Here is a 24166-nt window from a genome sequence, read left to right as displayed (position 1 = left end):
CTGCTATAGTTAATAACTCTTTATATTAAACTTTCCCTGTTCAAATCACTGTGTGGTTTCTCTCTACTGATTGGACCCAGACTGACACAATCACTATTTCCCTTCCTTTAGCTCCATAGGTAGAACCTATCTTGATTATTTTTCCTTCTTCTCCTTAAGTAATTGTTAAATGAGTTAATTTAGTTCTGACCAGCTAGGGTTATTGCCATGTAGCTCTTTGTTGTATTGCAATTTTGTACTGCTATTTGATGTTAATTATGATGCATAGAGGCTAGAATTTCTTCTGTAACATAGTTTAGGTTGTAGAATTCAAGGAATGATGATTTATTACCATTTAGCATTGGGTTTCCTAGAAGAAAGAAATGCTTTTATTCTCAGAAGAGGCCATCCTATGATGAGCCTGCCATGAGGACACAGGGAAAAATGAAATTATTACTAAGTACTTATGTTGAGTGTCTTTAGAAAGTGACTTATAATACCTTTTATCAGTTAATTGTGAAAATTGCCTTTTGAGATTGGTTAGTGTGATATAGCAAGTTCTAAGATGCTAAGAATAGACAAAATTCCCCTTCTTGAATTCTTCCTTTTCTACGCTTTTCTCTCTCTTTCAGGTGCCCTTTCCCAGATTCAACAAACCCTACCTGCTCAGGCACCAGGCAGTTTTTCTTGTCCAGGAAAAAAAAAGAAACTGAGTCTCAATATTAATCCCTATGACTGTGAGGGACTTAATCCAAATATGAGGATCTCAAAATAAGACTTGTAAGCATAAAGCAATGAGGCTGTCTTGGGAGTTTTTCACGCATCCATGGGGACAATCTCTTTAAGGAAGGGATCCTCCTTGTGCTTTTTAAATCACACTCGCTGTCATTCCAGGAGAACCTTCCTCTACCCCATATCCTCTTCCAACTATCATCCTATTTTTCTTCATGTCTTGCCAACTTAACCTCTTTAAAGACCAATATATATGACAAGGTAATATATTTAAGAGAATAACCTATTTTTTTCTTGGTATTTTCCCCTTCTATAGCTTGCCACTTTTCCAAACGTTGCCCCCTATCAAGCTCATAGTTTTGTTGCCTTAAGGAGGGATATAGAAGGGAAATATTTCTGTGTCTGTTTCCAAAATCTCAAGCCCCAAAACAGGGAGAAGATTTAGGCCACAGAGCACATGGCTTGAAGAGAAGTCAGGAGCAGGGGGATAATCGTGGAGGGAGAAAATATAGCATCCTCCCCAACTCTAGAAATAGATTTCTCTGGGCTGGAGAAACGTGGAAGAGTACATCTAGGCGGACAAAATCCCTCAGCCTGTCTAACCTTCCTGGGTCTCCAAACATCCCCTGCCCCATCTTAGTACTGAGTAATATTCTAAAATCCTGACAAAACTGGAATTAGGGGACTCAGAAATTGCATTGGTGAAATGTATCAATATGTTTTTCTACAGACTTGAGTTCTGTAAAATATTCATTCTCTACATGTTCATTAACCTTGCATCCCCACTTCTTCACTGACCATTCTTTCTTCACCTCATGCAAAGTGTTCACCTCTACCAGTCCACTGAAAGGTCCTATGATAAGCTCATCAATAACCCTCAGATTTGCCAACTTTCCCAATTTTCAATTCTCAGACCTTACCCCACAGACTTTTCAACCAAGAAATCAATATTATTGACACTATTGTCCACTCCTTCTTTCTTGAAGCATTTTCCTACCTCCTCTCTGTGACACAATTGCAGCCTAGTCTTTCTTTTTTTTGAAAACTCATCAATTTCATTTGCAGGCTTCTCATTTTGCAGTTGCCCCTAAAAATACTGATCTTCCTCAGAGCCTAGCCTTCTGTCCTTTGGGCTTTAAATCATTTCCTATTATTAGTGCATATTTTCAATTGCCAAATATACTAGTACTTTTGTTAATAACTACCAGATCTATATCTCCAGCCTAGGCTTTCCTCCTGACATCAGCCCCATATAGACATTGCCAATGGGGTGTCACACAAATATCTTAAACTCAGTGTTTCTTAAAGTGGATTTGTAATCCTTTCCTCACCTCACCCCCGCTTCACCTTTACTTACCTTCTGTACCAATCAAGTTCCTGGCAGGAAACAGATTACACACTCAAGAAGTCACTGAAGAGAGGTTAGTGAAGGGTTTAAGAGTTTCAGTAAGGGTTTGCTAGCAACAGAGAAGAAGCTGTTATCCCTGCTTGTCCTAAGGGTGCTACCTGCATATGGAGGAAGGGCTGCCTGACAGAAGCTGTGGCCACACCATTACCAAACTGTGACCTGTCTCCATAATCTCCTGCTAACACCAACCCGTTGGCCAAACCCAACCAGAAAACAGGTCAGCTTTGTTTTTTGTTTTTTCACGTGAGGACCACAGGTTTATTAGGGGCTCCACGCATACACACTGGCAGCATCACGTGACAACGGCATGGTTACTCAGTACACACAAGATGGCCTCCACCAGCTGTTAGGTCTCAGAGGCAGTGGGGTACAGTCTCCTCCCTTGTGGCCCAGACCCAGCAGGATGCCTTCCTCCTGGGCACCTGAGGGAGGGGGTTGCTGGGGGTGAGCTTCAGGCCTGGACTCCAGGAACTGCAGCATCAGTGGCTGTTTCAGCACCTTCAACCAGCTGGTCTTGCGGATCTTGGTAGCCCAAAACATCTCATCCACGACTGTATAAACTTTGTAGAAGTTGAACACCAGGCCTAATTCACAGACATTGTGGAAATACTTGTTTAAGACCTCAACGAAGTGGTGGATGGCCTCTAGGTGTGCCAGGTTGTTGTCGTTGACGTCGACGCAGATGCAGAAGTAGAGGCCGGAGTAGAAGTAGTAAATGATCTTAACGTTTCAGAACTGCACAAAGTTGGTGTGTTTAGGATCTTGGATGGTGATCATGGTGGTGTGCACCTCCTCCATCAACTTCTGTTTCTCATCATCATCAAACTGCGTGTACCACTTGGTCAGGCACGTCTTGCCCATCTGGTTCTGGATGAGGGTGAAGCAGACCATGAAACTAGAGGTCAAAGGATCCCAGGTGATTCAGTCCACAAAAGTCGGCTTCCTGTGACACAAAGTAGTAGGGTAAAGGGTGGAGAATAGCTCTGGTGGAGCAAATGGAGAATCACCAGCACATTGACTCAATGAACGGCACCACCAACGATCTAGTCTCTCTGGCCAGGAACATGGGAGTTTTTCTCAACTCCTCTCTCTTACTTATTCTACTATATCCAACCAGTCACCAAAACTTGTACATGTTACTTTCTGAATGTTTTTCACATTCATCCCTTCCTTGCCATTCCCTACCAGTGTTCCAGCTCAGGTCTTTGTCTCTTCTCATCTTGATAAATGCATGCATCTCTTATCTGTCTCTCAGCTTCTAGCTTCAAACCATCCCCACACCATCCCTTCACACTGCTACTGAAGTTATCTTTCTAAAAAGCTAATCTCTAAGCCCTTTTTTTTTTGAGGAAGATTAGCCCTGAGCTAACATCTGCTGCCAATCCTCCTCTTTTTGCTGAGGAAGACTGGCCCTGAGCTAACATCCATGCCCATCTTCCTCCACTTTATATGTGGGACGCCTACCACAGCGTGGCTTACAAAAGCAGTGCCATGTCCACACCAGGGATCTGAACCGACAAACCCCGAGCTGCTGAAGCAGAAAGTGTGCACTTTGCTGCTCCACCGGGCCAGCCCCTCTCTAAGCACTTTAATGGCAGGCCTTTCCCCCTAATTTTTAATGTTCCCTTTTAATTTAAAATTTGTAAATTAATTACCAAAATACCATAAATCCAAGGAAAGTCAGACTGTATTGATGCGTTAAATAAAATGTGAAATCTTCTAAAGAGGTAACCATGGTTAACTTGGTTTTATTTTTCTAGATAGGTTTTTTCCCCTAGCTTTATTGAGTTATGATTGACAGATATGGGGTTTTTTTTAACTTTTTATTTTGAAACAATTATGGACTCAGAGGAATTTGTAAACAATAGCACGGGGAGTCCTCCGTACACTTCACCCCAGTGTTGTGAGCTGAACTGTGTCCCCCAAAAAGCTACGTTCAAGTCCTAATCCCGGTTACCTATGAATGTGACCTTATTTGGAAATAGGGTCTTTTCAGATGTAATCAAGTTAAAACAAGGGCACACTGGACTAGAGTGGGCCCTAATCCAATGACTGGTGTCCTTATAAAAGAGGGAAATTTGGATGCAGACACACACCCACAGAGAACACCATGTGACAACAAAGGCAAACGCTGGAGGCAGGCCAGGAATGCCAAGAATTACTGGCAACCACAAGAAGCTGGGGAAGAGGCAAGGAAGGATCCTCCTCCAGAGCCTTTGGCGAGAACGTGGCACTCTGACTATGGGCTTCTAGCCTCCAGAAATGTGAGAGTAAATTTCTGTTGTTTTCAGTCACCTGGTCTGTGGTGATTTATTACAGCAGCCCTAGGAAACTAACACACTTGGCTTCCCCGAATGGTAATGTTTAACTACAGCATAATATTGAAGCAAAGAAATTGACGTTAGCACAATATTGTTAACTAAACTACAGGCCTTGTTCCAATTTCACCCCAGATTGGTTTTTTAATCACAGACAAGTGCATACACACACACTTGCATTGCTTTTTTAAGTTCCTTAGTTTTTAGTTTAAAGTTTAACTGTTGGTAGGATATATGACAGACAGAGGATTTTTATATAACGTGCACCCTAAAATCAAGAAAAAGGCTAACCAATGGAAAAAATGAGTTAAAATACATAAATAGGAAATTCATAGAAGGAAAAATATAAATGGCTAATGAACTCATGAAAGATGCTGAGCTTTGCTATCATCAAGGACATACAAATTAAAATCACAATGAAATATTTTTCACCATTAAATTGTCACAAATATAGAAACCAGTAAAAGAAATACTCGTACTCTGTTAGAAGTGGGATGTAAATTGGTACAAAACTTTTTAGAATACAGTTTGGCAGTATCTATAAATTTCAAAATATTTGTACAATTTGGCCCAGCAATTGCACTGCTAGGACTCTTGGAAATACTTACATGTATGCACAAAGATAATATCTAACAGAACACTTACTGAAACATTGTTTTGGGTAGGGAAACACTGGACAATCTAAACATTTATCAATAGGGGAATGGGTAGATTAATTGTGATATGCTCATATTATGCAGCCATTAAAAGAATGAATTAGACAAACAATCATATATTGGTAAATGAATGAAGAAAATAATAGAACGACAGGCATCAGAGAGGCTGTGTTTAAAGAACGTAGGTTCTATCTTGATTCACAATCCTTACTCCACCACTTACTTTGCTCTGGGAACATTGGATAATTTCAATAGTTACATAACCTTTGAACTTCGGTTTCCTTGTAGGGAAATGAAAATAATAATGTTAGTCTCTATCTCCCAGGGTTGTTGTGAGCATTAAGTTAGTTAATTCATATAAGCATACATTAAAATAGTATCTGGTACTCAACAATTGTTCAGTAATGTTAGGTACGTGTCATTATTATTGTTTATGTAAAATATATATATACGTTATCAATACTTTAGATAGATACATACATACATGTTAAATTGTGACTTCCTCTGGGAAGGAGTGTAACTTTCACCTTTAATAATATAGATTTCTATATCATGTACAGAAGCAGTTGACTTTTATTATTGTTCTTGGCCAATCGACATCTGAAGCACCTCATTATTTCTGGAGAATCACATATGTCATGAAGCAGACCAAGTATCCCACTGTAGAAACTGAAATGCAAGATTCATGCCTTCCCATCCTCCCTTGTGGTCAGGGCATGGGGTACACCAGTCAGATGCTTACAGAATCCATTCTGCCCCAGCAGAGGTAGCAGCTTGGTGGCAGCCATATTCTTTCTCCAGAGGAAGAGAGAGCAGCAATTGCAGCATCAGTGGAGTTGGCAGAACCAGCTGTGAGGTCGACGGGGACAGGGCAAGGAGCTCTTCACAGGACGTGTTGAGCAGTATGATTTTCAAGCCTTCCCAAGGATCTGTGAGCTACCCATTATCTTTTTAATTAAGACCTTTTCCCTAAAGTAGCCAGAGTTGGTTTCTTTACTAGAAACTAAGAATACTGGCTGATGGAGTATATTTGTGTGATTTTTTTAATTGAGATATAAGATTATATTAGTTTCAGGTGTTGATAGAGTATATTTTTGAAATATAAAAACCTCCCCAACTTTTTGTTATGAACAATTTCAAACATACAGAAAAGTTAAAAGAATAGCAAAATGAATACTTGAATACCATCTATCCAGATTCAACAATTAGTAATGATTTGGTATGTTTGCTTTATGGGGGTGTGTGTGTATGTATTTTTTTGCTGAACATTTGAAAGTTAGTTGCAGGCACTTAAGTAAAACATAGCCTATGAATGCTGTGGCCATTACCATAAATAATAAAATAATTCCAATGTTCCACATTGGATATTGGATATGCCACAATTTCCTCATATATCGGGGCCATTATCAAATTTCCTCAAAGTCCCAATAATGCCTTTGGTACCTATTTTTCTTCAAGCCAAGTTTGTATTTGGTTATATCTGTTTGGTGTCTTTTTGTAATTAAAAAAATGTAATTGAAAAAATAAGGGAATATACAGGTTTTGGTTCTTCTTTTGTTGGTTTCTACTTAACGATTGAGAAGATAAATTGGGAACTCCCAGTTATCAAGCACAAATCTTATGCCAAGCTTATGAGAGGTGCTAGGCATATCAGTATGAATAGGACAACGTCCCTGACCTCAAGGATGCAGGCCCTCTGTGTTTCTCCAAATACGTACAATTTGTTGGTGTCATTTTTAACCAGCTTAAGGTACAGATAGAGACAGGGGTTATCAGAGTTCATCATTTCCTTTGCTCAGAGCCACGTTATGGAGTGGGAGAGCTGAGCAAGGCTGGTTGCACACGTCTAATAATTTATCTTCCACTACCTTCTGAGTCCTATATTAACTTCTCAGGGTAGCAATCAAAGCCTGTCCCAGCCTGATTCCAATCTAACCTTCCAGCCTCAACTCTCACCACTTCCTCTTACAGAACTCAGACTGGACCCACAATTTCTAGAGTATGCTTCATGTTTTCCCGTCTGAACATTCTACTGAAATGTTTTTCCTCCTACGTCTATCTTCAAACCCCCACTCAGACTGCAAGACCCAAAGTATACGCCACCCATTCAGTAAAAACATTCTAGAGTCTACTTCCAAGTAGAAAAAAGTTTTCCTTCTTTTTTCCTCTTGCTTTTATATCTCCTGTTTTGCTTATCAAGTTGTGTTATATGTTATTGTATTGTGCTTTTCTCCCTACTAAGTAAACTCATTGAAGACAAGAACTTTAATTATTTTATTCTTTCCCATACTGCCTGTAATCAATTTTTGTGAATTTGTTTATAATTATCACACAGCTCTGAGAGCAATTTGAGAATGATTCTAGCAAAACATCAGGATTAAAAGGAACTGTAGTGAAAATAAGATTCAAGTGGTTGATTTTATATATCTGGGATTCTTCACATCAAACCTCACATCCTTGGGGAAGCCCTCTGAGGTCCTCCCTAGCTAAGGCACATTACCCCCGTTATAATCTTTCAACACCATATACATTTTCTTTATCCACATTTTGTAATTATAAGTTTCTTTTTGTGGTATTTCATTAATATCTTTCTCCATCACTAAATAGAAAGTTCTGTGAGGTAAAGGATCCTATTTGGTTTTAATCATTATCATGTCCCCAGCACCTGGCAAAGTGCCCGGCGTCTCATAGGCATTTTATAAATATTTGTTGAATGAATGAATGATAAATGAATAGGTATTGTATTATCATGGTGCCTTGGAGTCAAAAGTTTACAAAGGGCAATACTAATAACAACATAAGAAATAGTCCCAGGAAAGTGATCAGATCTTAAGCTACACAATAATACCTATATATCATGCTCTGTGCAATGCACCATTCTTGGATGATCATAATTTTTAAAAATTGCATGTGAATTAATTTACTAGAAAATCAGTTTAGGTCTATTTTTATAAACCTGCTGCTGCTTATTCTAGGAATAGTGGGATTTTGAAAAAAACACATTTTCCATATATATGTATGTGTATATATATATGTAATATAATACACATACACACACTCACACACACACACACACGACCTTCTTTAATTGGCTTATTAAAAACTGCTTTTACATTTGTAAGAAAATTACCTTGTAGCCTGGATCAATGATTGACAGTATGTCTAATCCAAAGAAAATAAGGTGGAGATTTAGCAATTATCTGATTCATGTGATAAAGACATTCAGTCAACACTATAAACAAAAAAATAAAGGTGTCTAAATTAGCAGCTTATTTACATTGATCATATCTTCTGGGTGATTTATAAATCTTCCTTTTCCCTATGAAGAGAGTAAGCACAGTTATAGATTTTTTATTGTCTACACTTATCATTAGAAATAATGAAGAAATTTCCTTTTCAGAGCATTTTTCATACTCTCCAAAAGAGTCCCACGCCTTAGACTCCAGTACAAGTCCTGTCTTTGTCACACAGCTAAGGTCACATGTTGTTAACATTCCTTATCAAGGAAAAAGCCTCGTTGTGTGTTTTCGATTTTCATTTCTGACACTTAATTAGAATTAATGAAGTTACCCCCTTTCCAGATTGCAAGAGCTGCCAGGACTTCTGAAACTACTAGAAAGAATGATGAAATCTGTGACTTTTCTCACATGAGGCCAAGTGACATCAGACACATTAATCCCACATGTGTAGTTGAGAGCCTGTGTGCCTCCCTGTCTGTGGGGAAGAGGCCAAGGGAACCTAAGGCGTGATCTTTGGCAGCTTTATGCAAGACAATGGGCGTGAAGAAAAATGTTTGTAAAAGAACGCATTCGAATGCCTGGTACCTCTCGGTGGGATCACCACATTGTCAAACAGTAAAGGAATGTTTAAATACAAATAAATTATGCTTTCCCTGAATGAATTCTCCTCTCTGGTGTGTAATGCTGGATGTGTGCTTGGGAGTTCCACGTCTGAGTGAGTGTTTCATTTCTCACTTATGGGATTCAGCTCACCTCTTGGCACCCATGGTGCAGTAAACAACGGCTTCCAGATGCCAGAAGTACACTCCTGCCAGCAGCCAGCAGATGGCTGTGCAGATGACAGACATGATGTCTTTACACACAGCTCCATCCTGGGCTGACTTGTTTGATTTATGTACTTATTTGATCTTTGATACATACAAAAGCTTCAAAGCTTAGATATAAACTATGTGATTTCTTTTGTATGTATTTTTACCCAAGGGTGTGTTTCTAAGATTCATCTGTGTTGTTGCTTGCAGCTGTAGCTCACAGATTCATTTTCACTGCTGTATAAAATTTCATTTGACGATAGCAAAACTGATGAATTCATTCTAAAGTCCCCGAATATTTAGGTTGCTTAGTGGGTTTTATTTTTTGGTTTTGGTTTTTGCCATTCCGAACAATGCTACTGCGAATGTGTCTCCTGGTGAACAGTGCAAGAGTTCTCTAGGAATAAGGCCTAGAGGGGGAAATTGTTGAGTCTTAAAGTATGCGGAAGTTCAATTTTACAAGATAATGCCAAATTTTTTCAAAGTGATAGTATCAATTCACCTTCCCACCAGTGGTATGTAAGGATTCCTGTTAATCCACATCCTCGCCAACCATTGATATTATCAGACCCTGCTTTTTAGTAGGTATAAAATAGTATCTCATTTGGGATCAGTCCCGAGCTTTTTCACCTTGCCCAACCCTGATGACATTCCAAGCCATCCCAGAGCTATGGATCTAAAAGAAATTGAAGGAGGTAGAGAAAGGTGGAAAAAGTGGAAAGTTTCATATTGAGCCATGGAGACCCTGAAATTTGTAGAGTTGATCCCTGAAAAAGAATTTTCTTTGAGACTCAAGGTTATATAACATGTACATTCATTCATTGAATTAATATTTTTAATTTCTCCAATGTGCCAGGCACTTTCCTAGGCCCAGGAAGGTCACAGTGTGAGACAGACAGGATCGTTGTCCTCATGGAGCTGACAAACTGGTCAGGGAGGAAACAGGCAATAAACAAATGAATATATGACATAATAGCAGAAAATGAAGACCAGCTTTGGGGCCAGAAGACCAGTGTTCAAATTCATTCTCCACACCATACCAGCCACTTGACCTCTCTGAGCCTCAGTCTCATCTTTTATAGACAACAATTAGTATCTTGTAAGGTTATTGTAAGAATGAAGAGCTGATGTGTAAAGGTTCCCAATTTAGTGCTGAGCAGAAAAGTTGGTCTTCTCTCCTGTCTGGCTATTTTGCCTCTTGTCTGGGGGCAAGGAATTCAAGGACCTCAAGGGTAAGGCAATCTCATCTGCTTCATTGATCCTCCTGGAGGCTGGGCCCACAGGGCAACATTCCTCATAAATGGAAGCAGAAGCCTGTGCATCTCTGCCAGCCAGAATCAGCCTGTTCATTTTGTTCTGATAACCACTACTCACCTTCTCTCATTTACTCTAACTGATGTTTTGACCCCAGTTCTATCTTTGTGCCCTTCTGCGTGGCTGTGAGACTTGGTATTGAGTTCTATTCTTTCCAACCACATTACCCCCCTTGCTATTTTTCAGACATTCCAGATAACCTCATTTAAAAGTTGATTTTAACAAACCAATTAGTAAAAGTATATATGAATTTATTTCTAATATTGGAAGGTTGGATACTGGTGAATATTAGATGATATTAAGGAATTATTGATAATTTTTAAGTGAGAGTGATATTGTGGCATGTCAAAGAAAAGTGTTTGTAACTTTAGAAATACATGCTGAATATTTAAATGACATCTTGGATTTGCTTTCAAATGATCCATTATGGAGAAGAGACTAGTGGATTGGTTGGATGTATAGAAGCAGAATAATTGATACCCGGGATTCATCATGCAATGCTATCTACTTTTGCACATGTTTAAATTTTTGCGTAAAAAATGATACAAAAATACTTCTTCATCAGCACATGTTTTGCATGTGCTTGTTACTTCTGCCTGGAATGTTGTTCTTCCAGATAGCTACATAGTATACTTCCTTGATTTTTTCCAGTCTCTGCTCGAATGTCACCTCCTTGGAAGGGCTTTCTCTGATCACTTTATGCAAAACAGCATTCCTGGCCTCCTGATTTATTAGCACTTTGTGCTGCTTTGTTTTTCTTTACAGCACCTCTCACTAGCTGATATTTGTCATATTTTCACTTATAAAAATGTCCCTTTAGGAAAGGGGCTTTGTTTCATTTATTACAATATCTCCATGCCTTGAACAGTGCCTGTCACATAAGAGAAACTCAAAAGATGTTAATTAAATGAATGACTGCTTGTGTTACACAGCTTAGTGTGCCCATCAAAGCCAGATCAGAATCCCTGCTATACTGAATTTATCTACTACCAATTACTTCTCTGTCCAGAGTTTTACTGGTGCATCTAGGGATGGGAGAAAGCACTTTGTAAACGCTAAAGTGCTATATAGTTTGTTATCATTCCCAATCCAGTTTGGAGGCACTAAAAAGGAATTATCAGATTACTACATTGAAGTCACCAAGTCTGCAGTGATTTAGGAAAAGCTTCCATTGTAAAATCAGCTCTTCTCAAGGCCATTGCCTAGAAGCAAATGTACTCTGGCTAATTTAACCCTTAGAAACATAGACCAATTATGATATTCTACAATTGAACACCAGAGACTGCCCTTCCTGGAGATGATGTAACCACCTCATTCTTTGAAGAGTATAATTTTGGGCTGCTTTTCTCATGGAAGTGAATTTACTCTGGGCTCTCTACAGCTGTAGACCGGGCCTTCTTAGGACAAGTTATGAATATTCACATGAAACTGACCTGGTCACTGACTATGGAACTGAGAAAACCAAGGTCCTGACTTCATTCACCAAACCACAGAGACTCGCAAGATCCGTGCCTCTGGTTCTCCTTCCTTTACCCTGTTTAACGTGACAACAGTGATGGCTGGGCACTCTTGCCAGACTTTGACTTCTCATTCTTCCTTGGTTCTGCTCCGGGTGTTTCCCACACCTCTTTTGGAGGGTTAACAAGCATAGACAGCTACTGAGCCAGAAGGCCTTCGAGCTGCCCATTCCACAAAGATGGGCCTAGAAGCAGAGGGTAGATAACACCAGCAAAACCTAAGTGTCCTCTTTATGAAGCAACACATTGTGAAAATCATGAGTTTATTTGAGGATTTCAAATATAGCATATTTTACTTCAAAGAAATAAACATGCTTATCCAAGATTCTAAGAACAATCACATTGTAAACGTTATATATAATACATAATATGCACATGATATCAAAGACCTTTCTTATCTGAAACACACTCAGAATGAAATGTTACATAATTACTGGGATGATATCTAAAAGGAAAACAAAATTTCAATATGAGAAACTGTTAAATATACTAAAGTTTGTGTAAACAGTGCTAAACAAGCATTTTTATAATGTTTGCTTAACATTTGCTTTCAAGGAGATTTTTCTGCCTACCAAATAGACCTATGACCAGGTTCCCACATCTTGTTAAGGGTGACTCAAGTGGACTCTGACTCTTTTTTGCATATTAATTTTTATGGAAAAAATTCTGAGATTCTGGGAAAGGCCACTCCCATGTAATAAAGAGGCTTGCTTTCAACAGCTTCCATGAGAAAGAAAGCATAGGACAAAAAATGCAGATAGCATAACAAATGACAGACTTCTGCATCATGCAAAGGTAAGGCTAGGAGGAGGCAGGAAGAGAGCAGATGGAGGGGGTAGAGATATGATGGCAGCAGGCCTTAGAGGAGGCCAGGAGTTCCTCCAGTGCTTTCAATCTTCCTCTAAGAATAAAATGTCACACTTCACATTCAAAATGGAATCATTTTCCACAGACACTTTGTCTGCAGGCCTTTCCTTTTGTCCACAAACTAATTCCTACAAAGAAATCTGAGTAAGGAGGGCATTCGATGATCAAGAAACTCAGAGGACACCAGAAGCAAATCCATGGAGGGATGGCAGAATAGTATACGGTTTATCTATCAAGATATTTGACACAGAAGTGTATTTTGTTCTTCTCTTACCCTAGCCTAAATGAATCAAGGAAAATTATACATATGTATTCAATTTATCATGAAATATTTCAGACATTCGCAAAAGTATAAAGAATAATAAACACCCATGCACACTTAATCCAGTTTAAGGAACAAAACTTTATCACAGTTATGGGCCCCTATATACCCTCAACTATTGCATTTCCCTCCCTCCCTCAGGGATAACTACTATTCTGAATTGAGTGTTTATCATCCCATGTATTTCTTGAGAATTATATTTCATGCCAACACTGTGGAACTTATGAACATAATCTTTCAATTCTAAAGCTCTAGGGCATTTAACATTGTGCTAAAAATATCTCTCTTATTGCTCTAATAAGTTAGTACTAAAAATATTTTTAGCATAATATGGAGCTTTATACAGTATATTATTTTAAATGGGTCAATTAATTGGTAGTGAATATCTCAAATTAAACAATAAATTTAAGTAATCTGGGGACTCTGTGGATTAAATTTATTGTTTTTGTTCTACCTTTTTTTAAACTTAAAAAAAACATCAGCTATTCCAAAGTAGAAGAAATCCTTGATTATCTGGAGCTTGGCCAAAATCCATGGCACATATAATCAACTGACAGTAGCCAGAATGCTATACTTTAAAGGGACTAACGACTAAGGGGTGTACCCTGTACTCTTTAAGGTGAGTAACAATCCCAATGAACTCAGCCTTATGCTTGACACTCCCAGGTTATAATTAGGCTTGTTTCAGAGCTCTATGAATGCTTGTTAACCAGCAGGGCACCATTTAATAAATCTCTGTACTGTAATAGTTATCCAAGAGGCCTGTCTGCTAGACACCAAGTACTTTCGCCAGACTGGTAGGACAAGTGATGCACTTAGAAAGGGCATTGTTTTAGGCTAGCTCAGTAGAACATGAATGGGTCAAATGAAGCACAGTTTATTTTGTAAAGGGCCAGTTCAATGATGCTTTGTTGGGAATCGGCAGTGAAGAGAGCTATAGTCCAGTGGCTTGGTTTGCTGGTTTTCAATTCCTAGGACAAAGACCTCGTATTATTAATTCAAGTCCACAATCTTTTATCTGAAACTGAAATCTGTAAGCTGACAATTTGTTTACAACTCATTTGATGCCAAAACCATATACAAGTCTGAACTCATTTAGTGGCAAATCATCACCTGAACTGACAGTAGGCTATTTAAAGCCTTTATTTAAAACAGTTGCTATGGGGCCGGCCTGGTGGTGCAGTGGTTAAGTTCACACATTCCACTTCGGTGACCCAGGGTTCGCTGGTTCGGATCCCGGGTGCAGACATGGCACCGCTTGGCAAGCCATGCTGTGGTAGGTGTCCCACATATAAAGTGGAGGAAGATGGGCACGGATGTTAGCTCAGGGCCAGTCTTCCTTGGCAAAAAAAGAGGAGGATTGGCAGCAGATGTTAGCTCAGGGCTAATCTTCCTCCAAAAAAAAAAAAAAACAGTTACTGTGACTATTTATATGCTGCTCCAGATCCAGAGAGTTTTGCTCCAGACCCCCTGGGGGTGCTACATAATATATAAAATTACCGTTTTAAAATCCAAAAACTTCTGAATTCTGGAACATAGTTGGCCCTACAGTTTTCAAATTAGGGCTTGTTGAAATATAAAGGCTACCTCTGATTTAATAGCAACCGTGGGCTGGGGTTAGCCCTTTCACTACTTCATGTTACTCTCATGTTTCCCCTACGATTGAGATAAGCATATTTCTGCACCCTTGTTGTTGCATTAACACACATAATTGAATGTTGAATGAGACTTTTCTTGTTGCCTCTGGTTGCTGGGAAAACCCCAAAGCTGAGAACATTAGGTGCTAAAACTGAGAATACATACTTGAACTTCCCACCTTCCATTCTGAAGAAAGCCTTCGGATATGTGCCCTCAGAACTTGCTAAAAGCAAAGCTATATTTGCTACTCCAAATATCACCCCTATCCCCAGCAGCTTATATACAAAACCCAAAGATTCTAAAAGAAATATCAGGATTGTGAGCTCCCTCCCTCCACCATGCTTTTTTTCTGCTTCTTCCTTTCTCATCTCCCATTCAAGTCAAGTGAGGAGGACACTAAGAGAACCACTGATTGATTCGTAAATTTGGGAAGTGCCTGCAAGAAGAAGAGGGTATTTTCCAGATGAAGTTATAATTATGCCTTGGAATTGCTGATCAGCTGCCCTCTGTGCCTACCTGAGCAGAGGGAAAAGGAATTGAGGAGTGGTGACAAGGAGGAGAGAGGGAACAGTTGAGGAGCAGCCTGCTCCTTTACTAAAGTACGATAGTTGATGTACTCAGAGATGGCACTGTCTTGGCCTTAGCTGGTAAAACATGAATATATCAGTTAAGGTGCAATTGTTTTTTACATTAGATTCCCAACACGTGTGGCCAAAATGTGGGAGTTTCTCTGGCCAAGTGTACAATGAAAAAGATAGGCAGGCTTGAGCTATCTTGTGGGTACCCCACTCAAGAGGGCTGCCTGTGGGGCAAGAAGATCCCAGCATCAAGAGAGTAATAGAGTCATGTAGGAGAGAGAAGAAGGAGTTGATGGACTTTAAAATATATCAGGCTAGTTTATCCCAAACCAGAGAAACAAGCAGTGGAGAGGTCTACTACAGAGACTCCCAAAGAACCCCTACATCTGCTCCACTGGATGCCTGTTTCACAGTGAGCATCTACAGTCAAGGAGGACAACAGATAAGTAAAAAAGCATTTGCCCCCTTTTCAATGCCCTCTCTCTTACCACAATACATAGAGGAGAAAAGGACCCAGGCGTGCGTGTGCACGTGAGTCTCCCCTTTGAGGTTCTCTCACTTTGATATCCACAGTAATCCACCACCACCACTCCACCACCACCCCATGCCACTCTCCATCCCATTCCATCCTTTTCTCTATCCTTGACAGAGAAAGAGTTGTTCCCTGTTCTCTGAGTCAAATATGAACAAAAGAACGTTGCTTCTCTCAGCACAGCAAAGCAAATTGGAATTTTCCAAAGAAACTTGACTAAAGAAAAAGGGATACAAGCAAAGAAAATGCAAAGTTCGTAAGTATAGCCAATCTAACAAAGTACAGGTTTCCAACCCTACAATAGCTAGACAGTGCCAGGCTCTTCACTGTTGTGTCCACACTCTCTCTGAGAGTCCTGTCAAGAGAAACTCTATTTCAGATTATCCACTAAGCTTCTCTCCATACCTTTCTTTATCTCCATGCCTTCTTAGAGGAGATTTGAAAGATATCCTGATGGAACAATGGGTTAAACATACATGGATTAAGAAATACCACTACTTGGGGCTGGCCCGGTGGCCGAGTGGTTAAGTTCGCGCGACCCGCTGCAGGCGGCCCAGTGTTTCGTTGGTTCGTATCCTGGGCGCGGACATGGCACTGCTCGTCAAACCACGCTGAGGCAGCGTCCCACATGCCACAACTAGAGGGGCCCACAACGAAGAATATACAACTATGTACCGGGGGGCTTTGGGGAGAAAAAGGAAAAAAAAAAATCTTTAAAAAAAAAATAAAGAAATACCACTACTTTCTTAGTTTTTGAGTCAGACAGACATGAGTGGCTTTATGAGAGTTACTTCACCTTTCTGAGTCTTATCTTTTTCTTATCTATATAGCACCTGTTTGGTGGAGTTGTGACATGTTCACGTAAATGCTTGCATATGGTAAGTACTCAAAAAATGTTTGCTATTATCATCATTTTTATTCAGTGTAGGAAGACAATGCCTGATGGTTTCAAGACCACTCAGCATTGTCTTCCTTCTTCTCCCTATATTTTTGTCTCTATCTCCCCATTCTTACATTCCTCCTACCGTCATGAGTAGGTGAAGTTTATTTCTTCATACCTGCATGTATCCAACAGGTTTCCCTGTTGATCTGAACAAACCATATCATAGGTTTACTGGAGAACCCTATCAAACTCCTCAATCCATTCATAGGTGAAGTTTAGCTTCTTTACCTAAAGTTCTAGCCTGGCATCTGGACCATGGGACCTTAGTACTGTGACACATTATTATATCCTAGGAATAGCTGAACATTTCTATCTGTTTCATCTTCATTTCCAAAACTGAGGTGGTGGACCTGCTCAAGGTCAGTCACTCGTCGCACTGTCCCCAACTAATATGACTCATATTTGAGCAGGTGAACTGCACCCTTCTCATCCCCGTCCAAGCATCAGACAGACCCAGGCTTAAACCTTGGCTTAGTACTAAATTACTAACAGCAAGTGCTTAGTCTTTCTAAGCTTCCGTTCACTCTTTGTGGAATGGTGATTAGTCTATCTCCCTAACAGAGTCTTTGAAGAGTAAATGAGAAAATGAATGTCAAGGCCTTAAGGCAGAGGATGGCCCACAGTGTCACAGGCACAATGGTAGCTAATATCATCACTCTATGTTCATAACACTAAAATTACTTTACATGAGCAATTAAGTAGACAATTTATACCGGAAGATAAAAAAAGAACTTTCTTTTACATAGTCTTTCACCCACATAGAACCTAGTCAGTAAACCAGAGGTTCTCAACCTTGAGGTTCATAAGAGTCACCTGTTTACCTCTGAACCCTGGTAAATGTCCTATTCACCTTAGATAGAAGTACAAATAGCACATTTATGGACCCAGGTACTATTGGTTTCCTAATTATGGTTCATCTTTATTGCTAACTCCCAATCAGGTAATTAAACAGAGATTCCCCGCATTTCTTGTTCTTGGAAGCCTATCACTTAAGGGTAAAGAATTTGACTGACTGCTAGTGCCTTTACATTTCACAGTCACATTTACTCACTGGGGCCCCATGCCCCAGTCTGCCCTTTGTTTTTATCCAAAGTCCTTCCTACGAAATACAGCCATTTTGCTCCACGGTAGGAGCTAAAATGTTTGTTAAATAAGTGAATCCACAGGCAGAACATGGCTAGACGCCCCTCATGTTGCCATCTTGTCTGAAGAATGAGTGGTTCATGGATAGCACACATGGTATACTACATGGTATAATTTCCTTGAAATATACCACAGCAGGCAGTGCAGTGAGCTTCTGAGTCAGACAAATTTGGATTGGAGGTTCAGCTCTGTGTGACCCTGGAAAAGTCAATTAATCTCTCTGAGCTTCTGTGAAGATGAAGATAATGATAGCATCTACCTTCTTGGTTGCCAGGAGAATTAAATGTGTTAATCAATGAGAAGTGTACAGCCCTTCAGAGACAGTCTCCTGGGTGTGGACCTCACATGTGTCCTTGGGATTGCCCCATCCTCTCTTATTCTGCTCACCATCTAGTTTCTGATGAGATATCTGCCCTGGCCACATTATATATGAAGAATCATGTTTATTTCTGGGTACTTAAAGAGGACTTTGATCAGGATTATAAAGGCCAGAAAACTGGCATATGAAAAATTGACTTTTTGGCATTAGGTAAAAACTAAGGAAATATGAGTAGAGTGTGGACTTTATTTAATAATATGGCTTTGTTAGCTATGACAAATGTACCATAGTAATGTTAATATTAGGAAAAACTAGGTGTGGGGCAAATGGGAACTCCATAATATTATTGCAAATTTCCTATCAATCTAATAACTATTCCAAAATAAAAAGCTTAATAACTCTTAAAAATATCTATCACTATCAAAACTATAAAACATCAAAAGTTGTATGTATATTTATAATTTATTCCTATATGTACATAATAAGAAAATATCAGAAGAAAAATGGAAAGAAATTTTTTTTTTCCTGAGGAAGATTAGCCCTGAGCTAACTACTGCCAGTCCTCCTCTTTTTGCTGAGGAAGCCTGGCCCTGACCTAACATCTGTGCCCATCTTCCTCTACTTTATATGTGGGACGCCTACCACAGCATGGAGTGCCAAGCAGTGCCATGTCTGCACCCGGGATCCGAACCGGCGAACTGGGGGCCGCTGAGAAGCAGAACATGTGCACTTAACCGCTGCACCACCGGGCCAGCCCCAGAAAGAAATCTTTTTAAAGGGACTTCAGCCAGGAATAAAGAACATTTTGGTAAGATGATAAAATTGATGACTTTCTTCAAAAATTTGCAGGTTCTTTTGTGTAGAAGATGAGATATGTGCTATATAGCGTCCAAAGCAGAAATAATGAGCAGAAATCACAGATGATCTAGTTTCACCTCAGGTAGTGATTAAAACTGTCCACACACACACAAATGCACACATTTAAAGTAATGCGTGACCTTTTTCAAAGTTGTCAGTGGAGAGGGTAGATGCCCACTCACGAGGGGGATGTTGCAGTAGAGGACAGGAAGTTGCACTTGATAAGATTTCATGTATTTTACGATCGCCTCCTTATCCTTACGTCCCTCTGTCCTACCTTGCCCTTTTCTATCTTTATCCTTCTGGTACATTTAGTTTCAGATTTGGAAAAGACTTCAGAGACCATTTAGTTCTTCTCTGGTGTGCGGATTTTCACAGTCCTCTTGGCTTCTGGAATTATGTACAGAAACATCACTAGGAATCCACTTGTCCAGCTTAAACCTTCGTCTTTGTTCTTTCTTACACTGGCTTGAGATTCTCATCTCAGGCTTTCCCTGCTTTGAAAACCTGTTTGGACTCACTTCCTTCTCCAGCTCTGACATCAGAACACCCACAGATTTGTTCTGGCCCTCCTGCCACACACTAAAGCCGTGGCCGGCCCTGCTGCCAATGAAGTCCCAGGGACCTGCTAGGCAACGAGGAGCAGAAAAACATCTATCATTGCCTCGCCCTGGGGCTGGCATCCAATCTCAGTAATTATTTTCATGCAACACTTATAATCGGGCCATGGCCTTTCATGCCCTTATACATTTGCACAAACGGATCCTGAGAAATGACAGAAATGCAACTTGAAAAATGCATCATGACTCAGAAAACAGATCAACTGCACTGAACCATAATGTGCCACACATACCATCTAAGATCAAACGAATTGAACCCCAGCTCCTTCTGATTCACATCTTCCAAGATCAAATAAACCAACAACTAAATTTGTAGCCTCATGCGTTCTATAGATAGGACCACTGGCTCTTCGAACAGCTCACCTTGTTGACATTCTGACCAGCTTCTGCCCAGGCCACACTCACTAACTGCTACCTAAGACCCATCTGATGGTTAACTGCAGCCTCTGATTAAGCAACCTTCCCTAACTCCTCCCTTTAGAGAGGCCGTAATGGTTGTGCTCTGCCTCGCTCAATATGTATAAACCCAGTTTTGAATAATCAACAGGTTCCCCTGGTGATCTTTGATTAGGGAGTTTAACAATTCTTTTGCCTGATTAGGCCCATTTTTGTCTTTACTTATTTATCTTTTGATGAAGATTAGCCCTGAGCTCATATCTGCTGCCAATCCTCCTCTTTTTTGCTGAGGAAGACTGGCCCTGAGCTACCATCCGTGTCCATCTTCCTCTACTTTATATGTGGGAGGCCTGCCACAGCATGGCTTGACAAGCCGTGCATAGGTCCAGAACCGGGATCCAAACCAGCCGATCCCAGGCCGCCAGAGCAGAATGTGGGAACTTAACCACTGCACCACCAGGCGACCCCACCCATTTTCTTCTTATTTGCCTAGCACACACCTACTCGTGCTTCAAGAATCCATTTAAAGATCACTGCGAGTCTTCCCTGATTCCTTCTTCTCCTCAGTCCTCAGCACCATTTGTTACCCCATCCGCTGTGTCCCCCAAGCACTTGGCTCAGACCTCCATTAGCTTTTTTTTCTCATTATATTTCCAGTCTCTTATTTATGTCTGTCCACTCTCTCCACCTTTCCTTAAGGGCAAGATCATTTTTATGCATATTTGTATGTCCAGTGTCTACCCTGGTGCTGGACGCAGAATAGGCACTGAATAAATAACTGTTACCTAAACCCAGATTGTTATTCATAACAAAACTGCAAACAGAGCCATAAGAGATACATCTGTTAATTATTCTTTCTCGGCCATTTTCTGTGTATGGGGGAGCTTCATGTAGAACAAATCTGTATCATGCCCATTCCTCCGTGGTGAAAAGAGTCTATACAATCATGTACAGGGTGGCCAGTGTCACAAGTACCAACACAGGATTACGGGACCCAGGTGATGGGCATGGCAAATACTGTTAGCCATTCTAGTTTACAAAGAAGAAAATCAACCGCATTAAACATTTTCATTTTTTAAAATTCTTTTAGTTATTAAAATAATAAATGATTGGGGCTGGCCCTGTGGTGTAGTGATTAAGTTTGTGCACTCTGCCTTTGTGGCCTGGGGTTCACAGATTCGGATCCTGGGTGCAGACATAGCACTGCTCATCAAGCCATGCTGTGGTGGCATCCCACATAAAGTAGAGGAAGATTGGTACAGATGTTAGCTCAGTGACAATCTTCCTCAAGCAAAAAGAGGAAGATTGGCAAAAGATGTTAGCTCAGGGCCAGTCTTCCTCACAAAAACAAACAAATAAATAAATGATATACATATTATAGATAAAGCTAAAGTCTTCTTAGAAGAGTATCTCCATCCTGATCCTAGCCCTACTGCCCCAGAGGTATTCATTGTTATCCATTAAGCATGCACCCTTCCAGATTATTTCCATGCATTCACATACTTAGGAAAAATATAGTACTGTTCTGTATATGTGTTTAATATAAATTTAATCAGCAGTAAGTGTCTTTAGACCTTCATAAACACAAAGTTTTGCTTATGAGATACCAATGGCAAAAAATGCACAAAGGAAGTTCATTTACTTGCCTCTGTTACTTAACCTGTGTCTAAGTAAGAATGTTAAGAATTAAGCATACTCAGAGTATGCATATATCTTACATGTAATATATAAATATTTATATTAATAAATATAAGTATATATTACATTAACCTTATGTTCCCCAAAGATTGTGACTGATTCCCAACATAGTTCAGGGGAGTGTTGTGAAGATTAATGAGATAATTCATAAAAAATTTCAGCTGTCTAGAATGCGAAATAGAATTCGAATATTCGAATTCTATTCGAATATTCTAGAATAGAATGCGAATAGAATAGAATAGAATAGAATAGAAAGCTAAAAATAAAACAGCAAGCTTTAAGTGATCAAAAACACCTCAATGCACAAAAGCCATATATTGTCTTTAGTGGAAAATTAATTATGACTTTATAATCAAAAGGCCTGCATAGTCACAAAGTACTTATTCAACACTAGAGAGATAATAAACGGAGATATCGCTCCTTTTTTTCAGTTACCTGCATAAAACTCTAGTTTACCTGTGTAAATGGGTAACCATTGCATGTAGAATGTTTTATCTTACAATAGGAAAATCACATTCATGCTTAAGCATTTTATTTAGAACCAACTTGAACTTTTTCCAACCAAACACAGAATGTAGTTCTGAAATGTTTGGTGAAAAAGTATCAAGGAATGATAAATTGATGCATTCACAGTTGGAAAGTTGTGGTTGTGGACTTATATTTGCTAATAAATTGTGTTTTAAAATCTGAAAAAGGCTTTTAGAAAGCAATATGTACATTAACAATCATTCCAGGAAATCACCGGCTCAATATTGAAAAGTAATATGAATAAAACATATAGTCAATATAATACTTTATTTATATAGCTCCTACCTTATATGTGAAGCCATTGTCTGTCCTAAACATAACTGGAATAGGCAAGGTACATTTATACCCAGCTAAGAGTTTATTCTTTCCTCACTTACCATCCTAAGAGAGGCTTACTGTAATCAATATTCTCAGTACTCAGTCATTATTTTGTGATATCAAAACTGTGATGTTTTAATGACATCTTAAGTGGGGTGATTTTTACTAACGCAGAAATTAGGCTTGGAGGAAATTAATCCCTGAGTTTTCTGTCAGAGAATGTATTAGTCAGGCTTCTCTAGTAAGACAGAATCAATAGAATAAATATATACATATATACTTATAGAAGAGAGAGATGTGGGGCCAGCCCCATGGCCAAGTGAAGTTTGCGCCCTCTGCTTCAGTGGCCCAGGGTTTTGCCGGTTGGAATCCTGGGCACAGACATGGCACCACTCATCAGGCCATGCTGAGGCAGCATCCCACATGCCACAACTGAAAGGACGCACAACTAAAAATACCCAACTATGTACTGGGGGGCTTTGGGGAGAAAAAGGAGAAATAACATCTTTTTAAAAAAAAAAAAGAGAGAGAGAGAGATTTATTTTAAGGTATTGATTCAAGTGATTATGGAGGCTGGCAAGTCCAAAATCTGCAGCTCAAATCCAGAGATCATCAGGCTGAATGCACAGGGAAGAGCTGAGGCTGCAGTTCACGTCCAAGGCTGTCTGCTGCCAGAATTCCCTCTTGTTTTGGGCAAGTCGCTCTTTTGTTCCGTTCAGGCCCTCACTTCATGGGATGAGGCCCAGCCACATTATGGAGGGCAATCTCTTTATTCAAAATCCACCGATTTAAAAGTTAATCTCATTCAAAAACACCCTCACAGAAACATCCAGAATAATGTCCGAACACATACCTAAGCACCATGGCCCAGCCAAGTAAAATTAACCACTACAGGGAACTCGACCACTGTGGCAGAAAAGGCTCTGGGTCCTCCCAGAAAGAAGGAAGAGCACCCGGTGCTGCTCATCAGAGACCACTGGAATTAATTCGGAGAGCCATGAGAACAAATTAGCTTTTGCTTTCAGCATGATGTCTGCTGGTCCTGAGAGTTCTTCGAAGTATAGCTCCAGCCCCGGGTCTCCTCTTTTAAAATCACTTTTCAGCAGATAATTTATGAAAAAGCTCCTACTTATTATCTCATTTAATCTTGCCATGCACTTTTATTCTTCCCATTGTTCAAGAGAAAATTAGGGCTCAGATAGCAGTTTGCCTGAGGCCACGAGGCCAGTACGCAGCAGAGGTAGTCTCCATTCCAGGTTTCAGACAGACTACAAATTATGCTCTTGCTCCCTAGAGGAACAGCTGTCCTTGCTTCAACTCTATTTTTATTGCCATGGGGAGTTTTGTTGGAAGTCTGACAGACTGCTAGTTGCCTACCTAATATCCACTCTTACCTTCTTCCTTAGTGCAGAATCACCGTCATTTTCAGGCAAC

The 24166-nt window shown here is 39.8% G+C and overlaps 1 pseudogene; it reads right to left on the bottom strand.

Moving 5' to 3' along the window:
- Positions 1-2408: 2408 nt before the first annotated feature.
- LOC124244228 (AP-2 complex subunit sigma-like) lies at positions 2409-24166 on the bottom strand (annotated as a pseudogene).

The sequence above is a fragment of the Equus quagga genome, chromosome 8 (assembly GCF_021613505.1).
Source record: "Equus quagga isolate Etosha38 chromosome 8, UCLA_HA_Equagga_1.0, whole genome shotgun sequence".
Lineage (NCBI taxonomy): Eukaryota > Metazoa > Chordata > Mammalia > Perissodactyla > Equidae > Equus > Equus quagga.
This window is presented reverse-complemented; position numbering and strand designations above follow the sequence as displayed.